The sequence below is a fragment of the Pogonomyrmex barbatus genome, unplaced genomic scaffold (assembly GCF_055798465.1).
Source record: "Pogonomyrmex barbatus isolate J1 unplaced genomic scaffold, ASM5579846v1 scaffold3, whole genome shotgun sequence".
In the NCBI taxonomy this organism is placed as follows: Eukaryota; Metazoa; Arthropoda; class Insecta; order Hymenoptera; family Formicidae; genus Pogonomyrmex; species Pogonomyrmex barbatus.
The window spans coordinates 14,953,122-14,974,756 of NW_028297127.1; the positions used below are offsets into that span (position 1 = coordinate 14,953,122).

At 37.7% G+C, this 21,635-nt stretch overlaps 1 protein-coding gene and 1 long non-coding RNA gene across 7 annotated transcripts in view; one reads left to right on the plus strand and one right to left on the minus strand.

Moving 5' to 3' along the window:
* Positions 1 to 21,635, plus strand: part of Rbp6 (RNA-binding protein 6) — a 596,225-nt gene that overhangs the window by 189,510 nt on the left and 385,080 nt on the right. The window contains exon 1 of one of the 6 annotated variants that reach the window (XM_089079355.1): positions 10,237 to 10,257. The exons of the other annotated variants lie outside the window; for them this stretch is intronic. The gene's annotated coding sequence lies outside the window, so the exon portion shown is untranslated. Of the gene's footprint in view, positions 1 to 10,236; positions 10,258 to 21,635 lie in introns of those variants that run through there. 6 annotated transcript variants of the gene reach the window in all.
* LOC148936106 (uncharacterized) lies at positions 5,708 to 19,635 on the minus strand. The gene is made up of 2 exons (XR_016139810.1): positions 13,006 to 19,635; positions 5,708 to 6,226 (listed from the first exon to the last, which is right to left on the minus strand). It is a non-coding gene; the product is annotated as an uncharacterized LOC148936106 (long non-coding RNA).

Consider the following 21,635-nt stretch of genomic DNA (forward strand, 5'->3'; position numbering starts at 1 on the left):
ATTGCCGCGGTCGGCAATAATCGGCCGCGCGCCACCACGAGCGGCGGGCAATTATTTTTACGACAAGGATGATATTGTCCATTTATTTAGCGGAGCTTGGCGCGGTGCAACGCATCGCGGCGCTTCGCTGCCGATACGACCGTCCGTGTTAACCCGCGGTGCGACGGTAACGGTCGTATAAATTCCACGCTATTTCCCGCAGTAACGCGACAACTCCATTCCGACAATTCCTCCCCGTGCGGTCTTGATACGCGCCCAGCGCTTTCGCCGACCCATAATTTTCGGTTTGATTAATAAGAGGAAGGAGAGCAGAATAATAATCACTAAATCTTGTTTAACCAGGCAAGGAAGTGAGAAGAATAATTGTCGAAAATATTTAACCGAGAAACATTTAACCAAGAGATATCCAGGACGCTCTATTTTTAGAAATGAGAGTTAATTAGGGTTACTCAAAGAAGGCCATTATAAGCTTGACGTAACTCTTAGAACTAAGGCTTTCGTAATATTTTACAGGTCGTAATATTTTACAGCACAAAAGTTGCATTATCATTGTAGGAATTTTGATTGACTAACTTTGCTTTTCTTAAGCTCTTAACGAAACATTGTTCTTCGTTAAATTACAAACTTAAGTAGCTAGTGTAGCCTATCGCAATTATTTCTGGCAGACAAATCTGTGAAAGAATATCAGAGAAGCTAAAGTTACAAAATAATGTCACATTGCAAAATTTTGTACGATAAAAAAGTTATGCAAAACAAGTAATTGATGGCCAATCTATAGATCCACGGCCTTGTGGTAATAATCAAGATCGCCATAAATGGAAACCAGCATGCCGCAAAAGACACGTAAGAAGTAAGCCGAGAGAAATAATTACAGTGGAAGTGTGGGCGTGGATTAGGAAATTACGAGGAAACGCTTATTAACCGCGAAGAGGAGAATCGCGCGGACGATGGAACGAGCAAGATTTAAGATCTATGTCCAAGACACAGTTATCAATTAATTTATTTTTGTTAATCTATTAATTATATAAAAAAATTATGTATACATTTATAACACGGCTGATAACAGTACACGTTTCACATACTTCACAATTGATGCGTGAAGTAAATAAATTTCGTGATATGTATATAAGTGTCAGATATTATAAGATTTAGGTATTAAAAAATTTATCAAAATTCTTATCATAAATTTTGATAAATTTTGATTTTTTGATCACAAATTTTGAAATAATGAAAATACATATACAATACAAAGTACAAAAATATTTTGAAGCTTTTTGATTTTTCAAAAAAATTATTTTAGGACGGAATCTTTCGTCTCTTTTTTGCTATCAGAATTGCAATCTGATTAAATCTCTTCTTTAGACTGCTTATGAGCGACTCTATTAAAATGAAGACAATTAGAGTCCCTCAAAATACTTCTGGCACCGACCAGCCGATGTCGAAATTTAGATCTGGCGTTCAGCGTGTTAATTACTCACGGCGGTTTTACTATAGACTCTGGCTCTCATCGACGAAACGAAAAAGACCGCCATCACATTTATCAGAAATGTAAATTTGCTACGCAAATGGTTTACAGCGCCTACGCAATAAGCTTATAATTAAGCCACGTAAGAACATATTTATAGAAAGAACACTTTTGCTGAAAAATTTAAAAATTTGGTCAGACATAGATCTGAAAATAATTTTGTCGAGCCACCAAAATATTTATGTAGGACGTTATGTAAGACGTTTAAATTGATTGCTAGAATGTCAAAAATTTTTGTAGTATTATCATGTTTAAGCGTCTGCATACTAATTTTGATGTCCCAAAATTATTTTCAGATCTATATTTAACCAAATTTTTAAAATTTAAAACACTTTAGCAAAAGTTTTCTTCCCATATACAATATACAAATATTTTTTGCTAAACAGATTAAAGTAGTTTTATTTTGATTTTTTGAAAAGTGTGACAAGTTGAAAATAAGCGATGTAATAATTATTTCTAGCGTATTATCCTCAGCTCGTCATATTTTACTTAAAAGTATCTTTTTAAAGTAAATTTTTATAAATTATTTTTTTTACAATTGATAGATATATTTCTATAATTAAACTGTGGTTATAACTTGTATAAAATTTCTACCGAAAATCCGCTTAAAAATTGACCGAGAAATGAAATTTTTATCGTCTATACTGATATTTCTTTAGCTCAAAATACAGAAAGGAGTTACATACACGTTTACATGTTAATTTTAGTTTCCAGTAGCAAGGTTAAAGCTCTTGAAATTCGCTATCGTAATTCGAGCTTTTTCTATCGCGTTTTCCTTTACGAGGTGCCTTTGCAAATTTTTTTAATGGATCCCGTTTCCTCGCTTACGCGAAGCTCGTGGAGATATAGCCGGAGTGCATTCAGAAATGCTTAATAACGGGCCAGCTTTTGCACGCGCGGGCGAAGCACGTGAGGATGAGCATTTCGAAAAATATATGGATGAGGCGCGCTTCGACGGCGCGCCTTGTGCATGGGCGCTGTTTAAACAGTGGCCGGCGCTATTTGCATGTAATTACTGCGTCGACGATTTAACATTAGCAACGCTGCATTTATACAGCGCCGTTGCGCCGTCCGTCACGCTCCGCTCGCGTCTCGCTTCGTCGCGGACTTGAGCACACTGGACTATTTGAAATATCTATCACGTCAAAACGTCTACCACCGACATATGACTAAATTTGCTGTAATGTACATTATTCAGAAGTGTTGCAGACATAATTAATCATAATTTATTACGTATTAAAATTAAAGGTCAAAAATAATTTCAAACTTTGTAGTTGATCATTTATCTATAGATAAATAAAGCAAATGTATAAAATTGTTTATATTTGAAAAAAAAATTTATATTATATATTCTATAATTAATTATGTATAGTTAATTTTATAGTTTCTTAATTTGTGCTACATGAGTTCTTTCACTTTTACTGAATTTATTTAGTGATATCAGTTTTTATACTTAATTAAATTCTTTAATAATTGAAATAAATTAAAAATTTAAGAATCTTAAAGTTAAAACTTTTTAATGTGACATCATCATGTCTGAGAATTATATTCTTTTCGCCTGGTATTTAACTTTAGACTCCGAAGGCTTCTCGTGCGATTATCGCTGGTGATTTTCCGGCGCGGTAAACTCGCTTGAAATTCCCGTCTCGTTGGCGTAAGTTCCCATCGATTACCGGGTTCGGGAAAAGCGTCTCGATAAACTCGCTTCGTTATTGATTTATTTGGGTGCTTAATATGTATTACTGGCGTTATTCCGGGGTCGACTCGCGTGATGCGGTGCGGTGCGACGCCGCGCCGCAGCGCGGTAATCCCCCGGCTAGGAGTTACGATCCCGGTCTCGTCGTTAGGCGAGTTCGCGAACTGCAGTTGGCCGCCACTGCAATTCCGACCGATCAATTTTGCCGAGGAAACCGCTCTTGATTCTCTCTTTCTACAGCTCGTCGACACGAACTCGCGACAAGGGGTCTCTCGCGCGGACATGATCGTTGTCCGTCGTTAATTTTAAGCGCCCCGCACAATTGGTTGAACTGCACTGACACGATCTGCTCATTGACCGGTGCAGCTGTTATGAGGATCTCAATGAGACGAGCGACGCCGGCAGGTGCAACCCTTTCATTCTCCTTTCCCGCCCCTTTCTCTCTGCTCTCTTTCCCTACGTACTTGTCTATTTCCGCCGTTGATCCACGGCGAGCTCGCTGCTTCGTTCGAACCGTCGTATTTATAACTCAAGAGAATGATGTACGGGGCATCGGCGACCGTCCGAGAAGCCACCGAGGTCAACGACGATCTCGGTGGATGGATGAACGACCGATGGTGAGAGAAATCGCTGTCTGGATACTGGACACTGCCATGAATCTTGAGAGAGAGAGAGAGAGAGAGCCAAGACTTTTGTTCGCTCTAATCACTCTGTTAAACCTTATTCATTTTTCCATATCTATAAGGACTTTGCATGACGAGACGATGTATTGTCTTCTTTTAAAAACATGAAAGTTATGAAGATATGATCAGAGGATAAAATTGAAATGTGTGGAAGTAAATGAAACATAGAGTCTCATATTAACGGAGTAAAAATATACTATTAATACATTTTACCCCGTTAATATTTTCTACCTTCCTTCCGAGCAGGTTACTCAATTATCAATCACACTGACGAACGCGCAAGCGAACTGTACGTGACAACGTGCAATGAGAATGTAAAGCCACACACACTATTAGCCCGGATCTTTATATTTATCGCTGTTCCGCGACACTCTTTAACGATCGCGGCCACCGTGGCGCGAAATAGCTCAGGCTTCGCTCGTACCCCGTCGCGATTTCCATTCGGATCGCGCAGATGGTACCGCCGAATTTCCGCCGAATTACACGCCGTAGATCTGCCGCGGTCGACACTGTCTACAAGCTCGTCCGAAATTGGCAATACGTTTCGCCCATCCGATTGAGTACTTTCGGCGGACACTTCCGCCGAGTGCTCGGTCTGGAGAGCCGCTTCTCCGATATTTTCGCAGATCGAAGTTTCCGCGGGAGCCATGTGTGCGGAAGGCAGATATGATATTACGGGAATTTAATTAGCTCGAAACTCGGCAAGTCTGCGATATCGTTCGCGAAGCGATCGGCGCCCGAGGAGCGATTGTTCGAGGATTAGCGCGAGCTCCCCCGCCATTAATTGAAATTCATTGTTATTCTCCGAACTGGCTCTGGATAATGGTATTTTTCAAGACTAAGAAAGTGAAGAAGAAGAGAGAGGAGAAAGAGGGATCCTTGTTCTCTTCTCAAGATTTTCACTGTTGAAAGATAGAAAAGTTAAATTGCAAAATTATAAGACTTAGAAAGCTGACTGTGAAATGGTGATATCAATTTTTATTTAGAAAGTTAGACATAAATTTATTGTAACTGCGTAATAATATTTCGAATCAATTTTAATTTTATTATATGTATATAACATAAACAGCTTTTCTATTTAAATGGAATTATTTAAATAAATCTCAAAAGCTTAGTTTAAAAGAAAATATCATGTATGTTATCATTATCAATGTGTTATTTATATTATATTTTATTTTATTTCTTATGAAAAATTTACAAATTTATAAATTTACAAATTATAATTCTTCGTGGTTGATATGTATTTTAATTAAAGATTTTATTAAAAGGTTTTTGTGTAAATTTAGTTCTGTTGGCATTCGTCGATTTAAATAAGAGTTGCATAGTGTATCTTGAATACTTTTGTGTGTAACTTATACTTAACTATTCCGAAAAGCGTATTTTAAGCGAGATTCTGGAGTGCAACGTGATAAACCGAGTTCCATCTCCTTCTCTTGACGCTCCTAGAATACTCATGGCGGAGGCCATCAATAAATCAAGCTGGAATTCGTGTATTAAGTGAAACCGAGTTCAAGCGATGCAGCAGGTTCACTGCAATTAAGTCGCGCACTTATCAGAGTGCTAAGTTAGAGTGCCCGCCTAACTAGGGGACCACTGAAGAAGGGAATGGAATGAGCGAACAGGAAGAACAAACGTAAAGATGTGTCGGAGAGGAAGGAATTTTTACTGATGTATTTGTGACACATGGAATTTTGCCAAATGCGCCATCAAAATTTTCCAGTTTAATTTAATACATTCCAAATTACTCATTAAAATTTATTTTTTTAGATTATTAATTATTATTCTTTATTTTGCTTGAATTAATTTTTATTTTATGGAGTATTAATTTGTATCTGAATTACCAAGAGATTTAATGCTGGTGGTAAAAAGCGTTCGATCGAATTTTCATTGAAATTTTATCGTAATAGTGATCTTAATTTGATTCGAGATAACAGTTAAAAAAGTGTTTTCTTTGAAAATACGAAGGAGAGAAGAAACTTCTTTATTTAGAACATTTTTCAAGTACACTTTTCCAATCTCTGGTTTTTTTGTTTGCCAGTGCAATATAACGGTAAATTTAAAAGCACACAATTATAAATATCTTTTGCATTTTTGTAGTTGAAGTTCAATAGATGAAAGACGATTGCGGGTTGACAGGTGTAATCTGTCCACTGGCATTACCCGGAAGTGAGGAATGATGGTCCAGAATAACTCCAGGCGTTTTGGTGCACGTTCGTCGTCAGAAATCTTATCGCGATTCGGGTAGCAACGACATGACGATTGGTTCAGAGCCAAGAACGACGACCTCTCGCCGAAGTATATCCAAATGGAAATTAGAGAAACCTAATGTCAGAACATACCAAAAATTAATATTCAAAACGTTTTATCAGATTCTCTTTAAATTATGCACTTTTATTTATCTCTACCCCTCCCCTCTCTGCCATCTTTCAAGATATGAAATTAATGTATGCTATATCACAAATAGACTCTATATAATGTTAGATTTCTTGCGGAATGTCAAGATTATATCAATTTTAGGTATTAAATCTATTTAATTTATAGAATATATTTTGAGATAAGAGAAACTCTTAATATTTTCAACAAATAATTATTATATCGGATTTAACAATATACTGTGGTAGAATAAAAGAAAATTTAAACAACAAAAAGTTTTAAATGAAAGAATATAGATATTTGAAGAGTGGGAGAAAGTAAGTACTTAAAAAAGTAAGATAAATATTGTAAGAAAAGAAAAATAATATATATGAAATAAAATTATTATTTTTTACAAATATTAAAATATTTAAATGAATTATAAATGTTTAAATAATATTTCCACAATATAGTATAGATACAAGTTTTGCTGTATTATTACTATTTTCATATTTTTTTTATCTGGTAGTAATAGAAAATACATTTTTCGATGGAAATATTTTTATAAAAGAACTATATTTTGCAAAAAATAAATTATTATATAAAAATTAAATATATATACGAAACGATATATTTATAATGACAACTTATTTCGAAACTGAAACTAATTGAAGAATTATGATATCATGTACTGCCAGAAATGAGTCTGCGAGCATTTTTAATACCTCGCATTTTTAACACCGTCATTGCGTTTCTTCGATAGTAAGTTAATGGAACTGGCATGAATGGGAATAGCTGTTGAGCGAAGTTAAGCGAAGGAGGCAGAGAGCGGCTCTTATCGTCCCGACAGGTCTAACGCCATTAACGCCCGAGCAGCGAATTATGCCGGATTTGCGCCGCTATCGTAAGATTTCTCGAAAGTATCTCTAGTCCGCTTGACTTTGGCGCGTAGCGTAGCTCGCGTTTAACGTTAATGGAACCCGAACGCCCATTTAAAATACATTTATCAGCGGGCGGAGGACGGCAGAGCTTCGTGAGTTCACGAATATTCGCGAGCATATGCCTTGTTGTGAGCACAGTTTATCATTCACGTATTTTATTAATTATTATTCATTTATTACTGAACGCGAATAAATTATGAGAAATTATTCGATATTTATGGCCTGAAGGATACATAATAATATAAGAATGATGATGACAGCAACTTATAAATAATAATTTTAAGTTTAGATTAATTATATTTGCTGTAATAAAGGTATTTACGATATTCTCATTAGCGATTTTTCTTTTAAAATGGCCATGTTACTCACGCAAAACATAAATTTAACTCAACATTGCTGTCAGTTTCGATAATATCGTTGGAAGTCATCCAAATTTAAGCGCGTCGAGTTCCGTTCTCAAATTATTTTGGATGACGGGAACGTCACAGAGTCTTTGTGCTTTGAACTTCGTTTTAAGTTTTGAAAGGCGGAAATGGATTACATAGAAGCTAAGATATAAAGAGACATTTTTGATCCTTCGTATCTCTTTCGAAGTATGATATTATTTTCAAACTGGGCAACTGGGGCATTCGCTTGTCTTCTTTGGAAGAGTGTGAGAAAATTCGGAGCATATTTAACTGATGAAAGAAATGAAAATTATTAGAGCTAAATTAAATAAAGAAATTTTACAATATAAGAATTAAGCGTAAATTCTGTATCAAACTTTTATGAAAGGGGTTTATTAACGGAGAAAAGTAAGAGAACCTGCAAAGTTTAGAAATTCTCTTTATTATGCTGATTAAAATCTTTTTATAGACAGTATTAACAATAGAAAATGTAATAAGAAGATATTATTAATAATATGATCGATATTAAGATTATAAGATATAAAGATATAAATCTTTAGATAAGATTTAAATCTTTCATTTGGAATAAATTGTACAAAAATATCTCTATAGAGTAATAGTATTTTTACGTGTACGGAATTTTCGTATTGTCTTTGAATACAAAGCCAATGTGATAATAACGTTCTTATTGGCCGTTTGATTCAACGCGATGGAAAAGTATCTCGAACGCTCTGCTGTGCAAATAGAGAAGACAAAACGATTGGAAGGAAGGAAAATGCTAAGCTGCTGGTCCCGTTTGAGCCACTATGGGAAAGTCAAAGAGCAATTCCGGTCACGTATCTCCGCAGGATTAGGTTCCGCTCTTGCGAAATGGCCAACCGCGTTTTGTCCCGCTTCAGAATTTACACCATGCGATTCTTTCGCGCGACGATACCGAAATCCAAAGTTACTTCTCGCTCTTTCCTCTGACATTCATTGTGTTGGCAATTGTTTTAAAAGCGGATCTCCGTAATGGGAACGATCGTCGCTTAAGATCGTGGCTTAAGAATGAATTCAGAGTCGGAGAAGCGATTAAACAGACGACGTGCAACCATTACTGGGCGAAATAGTGATTTTATATCGCATGTTATCACATTTATTCTCGCGTGCCTGATTCTGTTTGTTAGTTTATTTAATTCTTATTTTTTTTTAGTGAGAGTTCTCTTGCTTAAAATAAAATTGAAACAATTACATTAACAAGTTTTGAGAGCTTTGAAGAATTCGGGAGAATACTTCCGCGGAAGTTTTTCGGGAAAATTTTGTGAGGGGACAAATAAATGTACGAAACTATTCGTCTTATATCATATAAAGACAGGAGAGTGACAAAAAAGTATATTTTGTTTCCCAGCTATCGCTTTTGATCTTCACATTATTAAAAACGGGGAAACTTTAAAAAACTGTTTTAATTATTGTTTAACTGAATGTACTTTTCATAAGAAAAGACAGCTGGTTTACATTCTAATTTGCGATTAAACGTTTAAATTACAAGATTTTGTTTCCAAGTCAATTCTATTCATGTTGACTTAACGTGATTGGCTTATATAACTTTTTAACGTGTTTTGTTTAATTATCGTATTAAAATATATTTCATTTTGTTTAATTATTTTAATAATATACTTTATATCATGCAATTTATGGTTTATCACTTGAGAAAATGGAATTTGAATTTCTTGATTTTGGCTGATTATAATAGCGTGACGTTTGCGAAATACTGACTCTCGAGATTTATCAGTTGCTGCGGCAAGCTGCAATCCGGCGGTGAATTGCAGTCTAACGCAAACATAAAGGGTCTCTCTCTCTCTCTCCCTCTCTCTCTCTCTCTCTCTCTCTCTCTCTCTCTCGCCCTTTAGTTTTAGCCATCCTTCTGAAGTCTCAGAGGACTCGTTTCCACCACCCTTGCAAAGAACTTATGACCCTCGTCGAAGGAACTTATTAAATTTCGTAGGGCGGTTTTATTCCGCTTTCCGCGAATGCGGCTCTGATCTGCCCGTCGAGATAGCGACGGGATCTATGCGAGGAGTTTTTAAGTGACCGCGAGATTAAAACGTTCACCGTCGCATATTTCCGCGAGATCTCGCGATGGCGGCGACGTAATTAAAAGGTATTCCGGCGACTATACTTCGCCATCCCTTTATCTCGCTGCCACGGTGTGAACGAACAATGGCCGTGACTTTGTCATACCGCAGTTTCCGCGAGAATCTTCCTGAGAAAATAGATTCATTTGTTTACCGTAAAATGGTGTAGAATTTTATGAGTAACATTATAGAGAACAAGATATTATGCAGCGCGATGTGATATTATATTACAAGATAATCTTGAATTTTTTGAAAAAAATTTCAATTTATTACAATTTATTAGTAAAGTATATGAAATTTATGATGCAAATCCAGCTAAAAATGTATTGCATTTTAAAATTGATTTTAACTTGTTTACCATTATACAATTTTGCAGTCTAAAAATTCTTTAACAATATGATAATTTTGCGTGTTTAATGTTTATATTTATTTGATACAATATAAATTAATATAATATATAATTGTTAAGCAAAATTTTTTTTCCTCCATTACATGTCAATGTTGCAATTTTTGTTTCAGGTAAGCAAAGGAAAAGCAAATGTTTGAGATACACTGCACACGTAAGTTTAAATATCTTTGAAATTTCTTCTGTTAAGATTAATTAATAATTAGATCTTTCAAAATAAATATAACGACAATGATAAAGTTGCAAAGAGGACAAGCGGCTCTTCGTGGATCGCGTAATCGCATATTTAAGAGCGGAAGGTTGCCTCGGCAAGATGGCGTCTAACGCTTTATAAACATCGTAGCGAGGCGTGACGCGAAATAATTAATTCACCAAAGCGAGCCGGCAGCGTCGGGCAAGTTTGCCAAGCTGGAGAACCTGGTCTCTGAATCGTCGATCAGCACCCCAAGTCTCGCGAGCGGCTAATTAGGTATTATAATGGCGCTGAATCGGCACTGAGTCGTGGTTTTGAATAATTTCGTTCAAGGAATAAATCGAAGCCGGAAGTTTACAAACGCGTCAAGTGCCAAATTAAGAAACTCCGCTCGCAGTGACTAACAAAATGCCTTTGTCCCGAATTAAGATATCATATTAATAGTTGGTTTATCAAGTGTTGGACAACCAAATGCTGGAGTAATCCAAGCATTGTTGTTAAAACTGTCAAATAGAAATCTATATTCGCGATAAATAAACAAGCAAATTGAACTTATTACCAAATTCATATTCATATATAAGGCTAATATATTTCCTTGATAAATTTTAAACTTTTTTTTATAATTTTTTTATGATTTTTTAAAATGATTTATATTTGCGAATATACTTGGCTTATTTTTACAAATATTTATCCCATGCTTCATCTTTATTTGAATTTTAGTTGAATCTATTTACCATGTTACTTATGTTTCATACATCTTACGTCTTATTCTCAAGTTTAAATTCTCAAGTTTATGGCTTCTATCTTTTAGAAATTTTAGATTCCACAAAGCCTATATTTCACGAGTTCTATATCTTACAAACTCTACATTTAGACTGTGTTTTACAAATTCAAATTCTTATAGGGTCTACGTGTCTCGCAAATTTCATGTTCTATTAGTTCTATATTTAGTTTCTCCGCTCACTTTCTTTAATGCCGCGATTCGCACTCTATTCTTTTTTATCTCCGCGGAGAATGATATATCTGAATCGTTTATATTCCTAACTAATTGCTTTCTTTCGCGGCGCGAAAAATCGCTCGATCGTTTCTCGATTCGAGCCCCAAAGGACTCGCGAATTTCCTCTTGGCACGCGAATTTTCTGTATGCACCGTCTTCGAGGCGGAAAGGGAGAGAAGGAAGGAAAGGCCGAAGGGAGTCAATACCTTTCCTTTCGGCGCGGTCGGCGAGGGAGATGGGGGAGGTAGATTTATAAGAAGGAACTCAGGTCGAAATCTCATGCAAATCAATGCAGGCCGACGGGGATGTGGAACAGCGAAGCGAGGGGAAGGAGGTGTTGTCGATCGTTCTTCGTAGATACACGTAGATACGCCGCGCGGCGTGGAGAACGGGGGGACGGTGGGAAGAGAAAGAGAGAGACCCCCTCCCCCCCGAGTTAGGAGGCGGAGAGGGTTGGAACGTAGGTGTGTGACTGTATTATATATCCCCTATCGCTGGTTTATGCAGCCATAAATAGCGTTTATACGCTCGGTAAAGTATTCCCGAAGCAGCGACGGGCCCCGGCCTTCCGCCTATCCGCTATCTATTCTATTATGCCCCGACATAGTACCTAACTACATCTACCCCCGACGCCACCGAGCGCTCTCCGTGCTTCTCACACATATCCGCCATTCCCATTTCTTTTTCCGCCGCGTCCTCCGCGAACTCTGCCGCCTCGCGAATTCCGTCTTTTGAATTCTCGTGTCGCCGGGAATCCCGCTCGATATATCCGCCGTCGCGCCCGATCCACCATCAGGAGGTTGTGCCACCCCTTCTTGGAGGTTATCGCTATATTTGGAGATAGACACCGCTCTTATCCGGCCGCGACTTCGACTTGCGACTTCGACTCGCGGCGATTTGTTAGCGAGATTCGCGAGCGTTTCTCGAAATTCTCCAGACCGGCTGCCGTTACGTCCAAGGATGCACGTACGAGATACAATGTTTATTCCTACTATAATGTACGTTTAGCATATTGGAAATGTTTCGAAACTAGCTACAATGATTATAATACACATACGCAATTTTCTAATGTTTAACTTTTACACGGAATCCTAAATAATTTATATTCGTTTTCCTTTTAATAATTAAAAATGTTGTCAAGATATAATCTTGAATATGTAAGCATTTCAAAGTGTAACCGCCTATTTGGACATAGTTCATTTTCAGTTAATAGTTAATAGTTAATAATAAATCTGCTATCTTTTTATTTAGTTTTGTCATTTCTTTTCTTATAGATTTTTTTCCCTAGCGATTCATAAAATTTGAAAATAATTCAATTTTGAAGCTACACAAAATTGACAATTCTTTGACCTAAATTAACTTTTTATTCGATTTGACCAAGATTAAATCAGAGTTTTATTACTGTAATTTATTTATTTATTGTATGGAAGAATAAATATGTCCTTATTAAATCCACATCGACAGAGTGCAAAGGCTCTTAAAGAGGCTACCAGGCGAAGAAGGCGGAGACGATAGGTGAAGGAAGTAGGATTGCTGCGAGACACGCGGCTTGGCGTGTGCTTAGAACTGAAGCCGGGTTGCGTTAACTCCCAAGTACACCGGGTTGGGTTTATTAGGCCCTGAATACTCAACCTACCTCGCACCCTCTGCAGCTGGCGCGCTGGATGTGTAACGTATTCGATCTAATGCATTCTCGCAATAAACTTTATTACCGTGTTGCTTGCGTGGTTGTGCTGCTCCTATGCATCGCGAGCTTCAACAACACCGATGCATGCGTCGATCCGGTGTGGGTGGGCGTTGTCTTGGTCTTGGCCGGAACTTGCAAGCCGATGCTATCACGGATGTTGCGCGCGCCAATGGAAACGGCCCTTTGTGGTAGTCCTCTCTTATCGTTTCCCATTGAGAATGCGTCAGCTCAGATTCGTTTTCGGACGGCGTTCGCCGTTCGATTAGTCAATGCTAATCACGATTAATCACAATTAATTTTCGTCTCCTTTATATTCAAATGGAAAATATTTGTCGTAAAATAAATTAATCCTTAACAATTTTATTTAATAATCAGATATAGGTTAATTTTTCTATTTCTAATTTTAAAACTAGATGTAAACTATGTACGAATTATTTTCTTATACAATTAATTGGACAAATAATTATTTGAACTATTTCATCAAAATTTATTATTACAAATTTGTTTCTGGATGCTGTATTTAACAAATTGTTATTATTATGCTGCTTAATAACTATTACAACGTAGATGGCAAGTAGCTCATCATGCTATATTGTGCTTGTATCGCGCTTGTATCGTGCTTAGCATCCATGTCGAAGACCATAGTGCCATGATGGAACGTCGAATTCGAATTTTACAGTGAACAACCTCCTCGCGACACGCGAAAGTTTTGCAAGGTAAACTTAGCCCCATGCAAGCTGCACAGTTAGCGAATCAACTAGGTGGCGGGGAGGCTGTCTGGTTGGTTGCACGCTGGTTTGTTGGTTGGTTGGCTGGGTGGACTTGTTGTTCTAACTTTGCTCCCTTCAGCAATCTCTCTTCTCGTATCTCGAAGCACCTTTCTCTTATACACACGTGCATTCTCTCTTTCTGTCTCATCTCTCTTCCTCTTTACCTGTCTTCGCTTTACTCTATTTCTTCTTTTCTCTAGTTTTTCTTTCTCCCAATTTTGTTCCCTTCTTTCTCACATGTCTTCCTCCTTACTCTCGTCGGCTGAAGACTGTCGCGGTAGCCGAGCCAAAAAAATAGCCATGTAAATTATCTCCAAGAACAATGGCCGCATCTTCGCAACTCGCGATTCTTCTTTCTTCAGGGATGCAGTCAGGAGTTGCGCGATTGCCGTCTACTAGCCGGTGCGGCTACTTAAAACTTGATGCTCGAAACTTTGCTGCTTTCGTGACGATCGATGACGCGGAACTCTCGTCGGCATGTTGGCGAAGTCCTATCCCCTGGAAAGTTCGGGGAGTACGATTGAGCTTGGAACACTGGTTAACGAAGCTTTTATCTCGTCCGCGTCTCGCTCGAAAGAAGAATTGAGAGAATTATTCGTCATTAGCGTCTAGCGGCCGTAAGAGCCGAGCAATGTTTGATCGGTGTTGCTATCGATGCTAATTTCAAACTTTGTTCAACGAGTTCTTACCGGTTCTATATTGATCGTGAATTGTAATAAAAGCGCATAATTTATCACTTACAAATTGTGTTTAGCAATTGATTAAAGGCGATTGATTTCCCTCTTTTTTAAAGGAGATCTTTTCGGCTAGGAAGTTATTGGTTATTCGAGGGAAAGATTTCAGTAGACTCTCGGTATTTGTTTTCCTTTTCGCGTGGTGCTAATTCTCCTTCATTTTCATTGTACATCAAATTCGATCACTCTTTTCGATCTCGACAACTCATTTGGCGGAATTAATGAGAGAGGATCGCGAGCATGACATCGCGTTTCCAACTTCCAACACGCTTTCTCATTAAAAGACGAAAACAAGCTGGCTATTTAGCTCGGCGATGTCGGACGGCGAAATTGTTTCGCCCGACACGGAACGGAAAGTTTTCCGATCGGCAACGCTCGATGCTACTCCCGGTTGCGAAAGCTGCACCGGCAACTTTTGACAGTCGACGATCGTTTGTACATGCTTGTCTCCTCTGTCCGGGAGAAAGACTGGGGGAGAAAGACTATCCATGCTTGACGATCTATCTCTTTTGCCTTCGTTTCGCACGCGAACGGGCAACGTTTTCGCCTCGCCTCGCGAACATGTTTTGCAGATCGATCCGTTTCAGGGTGAACGCGCATTTCTCATTAAGCTCGAGCACCCGCCACTGAGAAATTATGAAGTGAGTTTAATTGTTCCGGCCCGTGCCTTCTCTGCTCGGTCGATTCCTGCGCCTATCATTTCTGGCTTTTTCCGCTTGTCATTACGCCGCTCGATCGGCGATAACGATTTGCTGAATTATGAGTCTTGACTTGACTGCAATGACTTGTCTCGAACACGGTGAAACAGGAGAAATCTACTGTGAATGAAATTTGAGTTGAATTCTTTCCAGCAAAATCTCGATGAGCGATTAATTGTAACTTTACAGATTAATGCCTGGAGGATAAATGTGAAACTAAATTTTCTTCTCTTTATAATCTATAATAACGAAGCTAAACAATCATGTCTACTCACATGTATTTTACAATTTAAAAAAATCCAATATTACAATATACCGCCACTTTAGAATAAGATATAGTTGTTCAAGTATATTTGCGAATCACGTTTATATTTGAGTTTCTAGAAATTGAGGAATCTCAACTATAGATATCTCGTTAATCAACTTGTGTTTAAATTTTTAACTTAAAAATGGGGTTGCGCTCGTCTGTGAAAAGTTCGGCTCTTCGCGCTTCTTTTAGAAACATCCTCTAGCGTGCGCGCGCTTTTTCACCCGAGCGCGTCAACGCGCGGTATGAACTTTTAAATTGATTTGGCGTCTTGCCAGTGGCAAACGACTTTCTTATATCGCGCTCATGTCTTCCCGAACTTCTTTTACACACTCGGGAGGGAGGTGGCTCCCATTTCTCGCGCCGCGTCTAATTGGTTTTATTGCACTTTAGTCGAGCGAGTTCCGCCGTGCCTGGTCCTGGTGCGATAAGGAACGTACAGGAATGAGTCCCCGCGTCGATTTAATCCCGGGTTAAATTCAGGAAGCTCGAACCGTTCTTAAAATCGCCGCCAGAATTACGCCGGATGCAGCCCGCTCGTTGGCAGACTCGCATAAATTTATAAGAGAACCGAACGCGCGCTCCTTGAGAATCCCAGGAGTGCGATTTGGAGGTGATATACTTTAAACGGCATCGATTGCCGTAATGTCCCTCTTGAGCTTTCTTCGGAGCGATTATGAACGTTCTGGTGTTGACTCGTTAGCTGGAAAGATGTACAAAGTACTTTCCACTTTACCTTGCATTTAGTAAGTTGTCATTTGTCGACAGGTTTCCTCAGCATGAAATAGTTCAGCGGACAAAATTTAAATCAAATTTCTAATAAACTAATATTAATAAACAGAAAAAAATATTATTGCTCATTGATACTCGTAAAAGTTTTTCACCTTCGAACGTGTATAATTTAAAAACTATTGTGTCGCTCTTCTTCTTCTTGCTAATCATATTATTTTGTAAACTGCTTTCACGAATAATTCACTGCCGCAATCTTTGATCTTTTTAAAACAATGAAAATTTTTTGCGTTCCTTTCGAAGGTATTGCACAAGTCGGAGAATGAAGAGATAAATATCTCTCGCGACGGTAAAAAAATGTGAAGCGGACGGCGGGCAATTGCTGAGCAATACGGGAACACGGACGGCACACAAAGGGGATCCTCGCCGGTAATTTTGTCGCGATCGCGGGTGCTGGTACGTAGGTAGGTAAAGCAAAGAGGCATAATTACGTATCATTCGCGGCTACGGGTAATAAATTTCGCAGATTCGCGCGCGAGATAGCGGGAGACCTCCGGTGCAGCCGGACGATAATTCACTGCCTGGCCGACCGGACGACATTCTGGCAGCGGCCGGTATTCTGCCCAGGAATACGGTCAACAAGTAGCCGTGGATACGCTCCGCTACGCGCGGATACTGCGAGCACAAAAAGCTGCGTTAAACGATCGCCTCGTTACCCTGAGAATGGTAACGCGTGAATCTAGTAGAATTTCAAGCTGACGCTAGTTACATCGTGGAGCGTATGTTCATTTTGCCTCGCGTCCCGTGGTTTAATTGCCTGATATTAGAATTTTATTCCAGCTGAGGCTGAATTGCTCGTGAACATTTTTGTCTTTTCGTATAAAGTATGTTGTGCTATACACGCGACACTCACGAATTTCAAGAAATTTTCAATATAATGAAGTTATAAGTCTTTAATTTTAATAGAATACAGAATTTATGAATTATACAGAGGAGAAACGCATACAAACCTACATTGAATTTATATATAAGAACACACACACACACACACACACACACACACACACACACACACACACACACACACACACACACACACACACACACACACACGCACGCGCGTAAAGCACATTAATTAAAGCACATTAGTGCATAAAACATTCAAATTCAAGAAGAATATTTAGAACAGGAAGGAAAGGATTTGTAAAGAATTGCTTTTGATGATTTAGCCAATAAATTTCATGCTCTGAAATAATATATCTTTCTGATCGATCGTAAAAGAGAAAATGTTTACGAAGTTGACTGGTTCCAACCAGTCGACCATAATTTATCTAAGCGCTCACGTTCGGGAGCGTGTTCTCGAGAAGCGAACTTCCCTCATCTGCTGCGCTTATGAGACGCATTTGACAGGATGAGGAAACACGAAGTTCCACATGGGGCGTGACCGAATGGCGGCGACGCCGAGAAATTCGGATGCAGCGATGCGAGTGTCTAACCAGCTGGCCGTCATAATTAGAAACTTCAGCACATCCACAATGTGCAAGCTTCGCTCCGGATCTTAATGACCCGCGTCCGTCGATCAGCCGGAAATAAAGCGTCTCGTCGACTGGGTCATGTCTATGATTAAACCGTCCGGCTACTATTTTGATCGCATTTACGTACAGTTTACGGGCAGCGTTTCGTACTTTTAATACCGGTTTTTCTAAATTTTATGCAAATCTAAGAAAGAATGTTTAAAAGCGCATCGCTTACTCTTGAATAATGACTTTAACATTGTACTTTTCATAGTTTAAAATTGATTAAATGTTTTTTATAACAGAAAATTTATAGAATTTTAGACAATTAATTTACAATACGTTTGATAAATATTTTAGATTTTGATTAATGCAATTGTTATCTGCGATGATTTATTTAAACGAGGAGAGCGATATCTGAGTATGATTCGTCATGTTATAAATCGTTTACGATATTAAATTGATTAGCGAAACATTTGAAGTTATCTTTAAATATCTAACCATCTTTCAATGTTTTTTCCTCTCTTATTATAACATGTTAATTTTTAGGATGTCGTAATTCTCTTACTTCCGTCCTTTAGAGACGTTATCTCGTTCCCTTCGCCTCGCACGAGATCACGCGAATCGCCGCTCACATTCGTCGTGTATTGTGGCTGGCTGAGATATTACTGTCCATTTTTCAGATAGTGCCAGCGACTAAAATGTAAGCTGCACCGTTAACATTCGCGCGACGCTGTGATTTCTAATTATGACGTCCAACAGATCTACAGATCCAAAGCTCATTACACAGACACGTTGTTCTCGCACGCTGTGCCAACGTTTTCGGTTCTTTGCGCGCGTGCGCGCGTCAGAGGTGTCCTATATATAATATTAGAAATAATATTTATATGCCCATATGATATTTAAAGGAGGCATTATCTTAATTCATATAGAAAAGGAAAGATTGTTTCAATTTTCACAATCACACACAACAATGGATTGAAATTAAAATTATAGCAGTGCTAAAAGAGCGACTTTAGCATCGATTTAAAGAAATACGAATGAGAACGCGGAAAATATTATTGCTATTTATATGATACAAATACAAAGACAAACCGTGAAAGGAAATGGATATATTCTGGAGCCACTTTTTCGAGTCACTGTCCTTATTTTTCGACATTTCTGGAAGCCATCAGGATATTCTACGTATTCTAAGAAAAAAAACCGCATTTTACGAAGGAAATGCATAGAAGTGCTCTCTTTATTCCCTCGATTTTTGAGACTTCTCTGATATTTGGACATTGTTTGTGAGAACGCCGGACCTCACGCTGGCCTGACGACACCGGACGCCGATGTTGGGCACGAGTCGTCGCCAGACAAGAGTTGACTTTTTGCGGGTGTCGGCGCCCTTAGCACGTGGGCGGTGATGAGAATAACAGATAGCTGCGAATTTCAGTTCTATACTCGTCGCACGCCTCGAAATCGTGGAGAAATATTCCGCGGCGATGGGGAGGAGACGACTTCTCGAACGATGCGTATTTATGGGAATACTTGGCATGAGTATGTAGGAAAATCGCTGGCATAAACCTGATATGTTCCGTCTAGGGAAATGAAAAGTAAAAATCCTTCTTGCCGAGATTCAATAAAAGATACAATTTTCTTTTGTTGTTAGAATAAAAGGTAAGCGCAAAATATTTTAATACGTCTTGTCCAAAAAACTTTTCCACTAACTTTCCCTTATCTGTTATTACGTTATTATGTTTATTACATTTTAGTTTAACTCGTAAATACATAAGGTCGCTCACGATTTCACAAACGTTAACGGTTTGAAAATTATGAAGTGGATTATTTTACAAGATTGTGTTTTGTTTAATAAATCTGCAGTAAATCTAACGACTTGTGGAAATGTTTTTGGTTGAAGAATAGAAGCACTTTTCGAATTTATTGGTTTTGGAAAAATAAAACTTATTTAGCAAAATGATAAAATTTATTGGTTGTTTTGTAAGCTTTTTTTTTTTAATAAAAAGAAAGAAATATAAAGAAATATAAAGAATCTAATTCTTCGAATTAGTTTATTCTGAGTATTAATATTATTGAATTTCCTCTTTGATCATGTTTTGAACATGTGACAAATATATGTATATAAACGATATTGCGGTAATGTGATGCGATGCTCTTAATAACGCGTGAATGTTAATGGATTGCACCGGTATTATATTTTGCGGTGAGAACTCAATATCGTCGTCGGGGACTTCCACGCTGGCCGCTGCGATAACGGGAAAATCGCACGATCTACTCTCGGATTAGTGTATTAATTACGGTTACGGTTTCCATATATATGTTATATATCCGTGTTTAATATCTCCTCGTGTCTATGTTACACGAATATCTTCTCATTTCGGATAAATTACAGGTGAACGTGCGAATGTATGTGTATATATTTCACCTCGAATTAGAACACATGAGAGAACAATTTTTTTTTATCAACTCTCAAAATTTCTATAATATCTGATAACAGTTATTATATTCTCAAATTAGAAATAAAATTATGTATATAATATATTAGAAAGATATGTAAATGTACAAAAAGGTATTCGATCTTTTTCCTATTTATTTTTTGATAGTTCCCTTTTTTAATTTTTTTGTTGAATTCCTTTTTCCTACATCCTTTTATTTTGAGAAAAATGACCGGTATAGAAATATTCAGATTACATTGCGGAACGCGGAATTACGTTTCAATTTCTTTCTTTCTCCCGCGTTGATTATTGTCTTTCTCTTGTGCATCGTTTCCTTATGGTCTCTTTTTATATTTGACTTGCCGTGTTGCGATTCCAACTCAAATAAAAGAGAATGTACGCAGCGGATGCGTTGTTTCAAACCAACGTGGACGAGAGTGTGCAAGTGTATTCCACGTAATGGTCGTAAGCGAGATTGGTTAAGTAGATCGGGGAATTGCGGATCATTTTAATGCTTGGTTAAATTGCGTGATTGTGAATGGCGAGCAAAAGAGAAAGAGAGTGAGGGAGGGACAAAGTAAGGCAGCGAGAGTTAGGAAGAAAGATATTCGACGGGTGGTTTGCCAAGCAGCAGGAAGAGTTTCAGACTGACTCTCGGTTAGATTCGTATTTACATGAGAAAGAGCGGGAGATTTATAACCCGTATTAAGTTCACCTCTCTCTCTCTCTCTCTCTCTCTCTCTCTCTCTCTCTCTCTCTTTTTCTTTCCTTCTTTCTCTTTCGAGCTGTGAATGCCATCGACTTTAAGAGACAGCCAGAGAAAAGAAGGATCTCTCATCTGACGTCACGCTGCGCGTTGATCCGTTTTGCTCGAATGCACTGGGACGATTAATACCTCTCTCATTTTTGCCATAATTTTGTATCGTTACGAAGTCGGCAATTTATGAGACATCTTCTCATTCGCTAATTGGGGTACTGAGATATGTACTGATATTGTATTTATAGTAGTTTAATTATTAAATTATTAAGATACTAAATTTTTCAATATTCTAGATTCTGTTGTCAATATGAATTTTTGACTGATCTCTTCGTAGTCAAATATTTTTAATGAATTTTCATTAAAGGTGACTTTTGCATGATTATTTTACAACATGTTTATGAAACATACACGCTCTCGTGATTGAATGAATATATTGAATAAATGCTTTTCTAAAAAAATATAAATCATCAATATATATATATATATATATATATATATATATATATATATAAGATTAACAATATTTTCTTTATATATACATTATATTATTGTCATATATAATATTATATTATAAGTAGGCGAGATCAGAAGAGAACAAAAAAAATAACGAAATTAAGTGTTATTAATGTCATGATTAATATTATCCTGGATATTCTTACAATTGTAATTTGTATTTTGTATGTAATCTAAAATCGCGGAAGCGATTTT